Consider the following 2,693-nt stretch of genomic DNA (forward strand, 5'->3'; position numbering starts at 1 on the left):
TGAGTTGTTTGGATTCATTATTCACCGTGATTTGGGCTTGCAATAAGTCCTCCGATGCTACAGTCCTTTTTTCCAAAAACGAAGCCGTATGATCCTGAGTCACGTGCGACGTTTGTGACTCTACAGGGCAAATTTCCTGACGGCACTAAAGCTGTCCATCACGGTGCCCACAGTTTGGATCGTGGAGACAAGCTGAGGCACTTCAATTAAAGACTAACCAGCGAAGGCTAATTCTGTCTCAGCGCTGCGCTGGAGACGCAGAGTCGATGAAGGTCATATATTTTGTGCTTCACACGGCCTGTGGAAGAGAAGAGAGGCAAAAAGTCATCAACAAGTTCTAGGGCTGCAGTTAAACAAGCAAAATAATCCATATACATATATGTCCAAAAACGTGCTGCAGAAGGTCCAAGGAATGGAATCATTAACCATGACAAAGCTTTGTGGGCCAGTCAAAAACATACATGTAAACCGTACCTGTATCAATTATTTAATCGTATCTGTGCAGCTCAGGACAGGGAGGTCGAGGCTTATTCAGCAAATGACTTAGCGTTAGAATCCATACCTGTCACCGGGACAATGTGAAGACGCAACATATTGCTCTGGCTTGCACAGGACGCCGGTCTGTGGCCAAATGCACAGCCCAGGTGGGTAATGGGAATGTCAGGCTGATTCATACCCCCTATTCTTACCTGTGACTCCATTACGGCGCCTCGCGCCGCCCTGGATGTCCCCGGAGTGGGTATTTATGCGCCAAAAAAAGCCGGAGATATCATTTGAGGCGCAGTCCGTATGAAGCGGCCCGCAGGAGGGCTCTCCCCGGTTTAAATTGCGTTTCACCGCATGTGGAATGATGTTTACGGTCCATTGTGTCACGCTGTTTACCGGCTGCCAGCACCCCTCGCTTCTCTCGCTTCTCTCTATAAATGTACCAGCCAGCCTGTCGTTTGAGGTGGGAGCGGCCTCCCAGATTGAAGGCCCACCAGTCGCAGGTGGATTCTGTGCTAAATGAATCCCCAGCCCCCCACCCCCCCCCCCCTCCCAAGACAAGGTAAGACCTGCCACCTTGACATCTGTGGTCCTTTTGGGCTTTTAGTTGTCATGGTGGTGGTGACACGGACACTGTGGATATGATATGGACCAGAGGTCCTTAATGTACAAGGCTATACCGACACACAGCAGCACACAAAACGCGACCTTTAGTCGGAATATGTCCTTTAATGGATATTTTTATCCTTTTTGGAAGTTTTAACAACTTTAATGACTATAAACTGCGCCTAGCGTCTACAGTATGTGACCCTGCATTTAGATAATGCGTCTGGTTTCTGTAAGACTGAGACCTGCTCTTTTAAGAGGCTGTATTACACTGTAAAGCGAACCACACCCAGGTCTCCGATCCCCCTCGACCATCCTCTACTACATTCTGACGTGTAGCTGAAACTGAAGTAATAATCCCTAAATTAAGACTTAGCGAGGAATAATGTGCTGTAGTGTGTACGTGTCGTAAAAATAACGCAAACAGGTTTGACAAGATTCATTTTCGCATATATAACAAAGCGAGATTTAAACACAAGGAACTTAACTGGAGACCACACTGTAAAGACACTTTCTGCCAGGTAACGACAAAGTAGAGATCCTACACATGGCTTTAATCCGAGTAAAAAAGCAGAAAGCAGACTTTTACTAATATTGTGTCAAATAATGCATTAAGTTGTCTTGAAAGACGGACGAAGGTCCTCTTCTTTCCATTTTAATAAAAACATTTTTTAAAGTCTTCTAAGCATCAGAGAGAAAAAAAAAGTTTAATTTAGCAAATATTACACCGAAAACCCTTAGTTCAAGGTTTGTTTACAAATGTGAATTTTATCATTTGAGTAGGCTTAATATTATTACATCCTTCCCTGAACACGCCATCTCTGTGGAGCTGGGAAATAATAATAAAGCCATTTTCAGCTCTGTAACATTTTTCCAGATTTTACTGAACATGCCGCATTGCAAGGCAATGGCTCTATCAGTCCCTGGGGGGCCGCTAGCGGGTATGAACACCCTGGCAGATTCAGGGAGCCCAGCATTGTATAGAGGCCCCAAAATGTGCCATTGTAGGCCCCCACCCCCCCCTCCGCTCAGCAAAATCTACTGAAGGGGCCCAGGGTGACATTACATCTGGGGGCCCCAGGATTTCCAGCTACGCCCCTGGATTCTCGCATGCATTTTTGCAAAAGGGAAAAGTAAAATCTAAGGAGTCTATTTCTGTGCAACATCCCTGTGGGTAGCGCCCAATTGGAGGAGGGAGCTGTCACTCTGCGTAGGCCGGTTACTGCCCTGGCCAATCAAGAACTCACCTTCTCGAGCTAGCGTCTATAAAACAAGTTTGCTGGGTGACAGAGAGGGCCGGCGTCAGTCGGGATACCTTTCTTTCTGTGTTCTGTAAGCTTACGGTTAACAATCAGGTCTAGTGACTGGGACTCGCATGCTTCACTACAGATGCTCCTCGTTTGCAGAAACTGAATGTTATAAACACTTGTTCAGAAGCATTTGCCACCATAGTATATTACCTATATCGATGTTTAGGTTGGTAGAATACTTTATTTTGATAGTTAGGGTTCCTTTGTAGTTAGTCAGCTTTTCTTTTTTTTTAGATTGTTGTGTTGTTTTTTTCATTTGCCAGTGCTCTAGTTCCACGTCCAGCTCCCTGT

The sequence above is a fragment of the Paramormyrops kingsleyae genome, chromosome 22, assembly GCF_048594095.1.
Source record: "Paramormyrops kingsleyae isolate MSU_618 chromosome 22, PKINGS_0.4, whole genome shotgun sequence".
Lineage (NCBI taxonomy): Eukaryota > Metazoa > Chordata > Actinopteri > Osteoglossiformes > Mormyridae > Paramormyrops > Paramormyrops kingsleyae.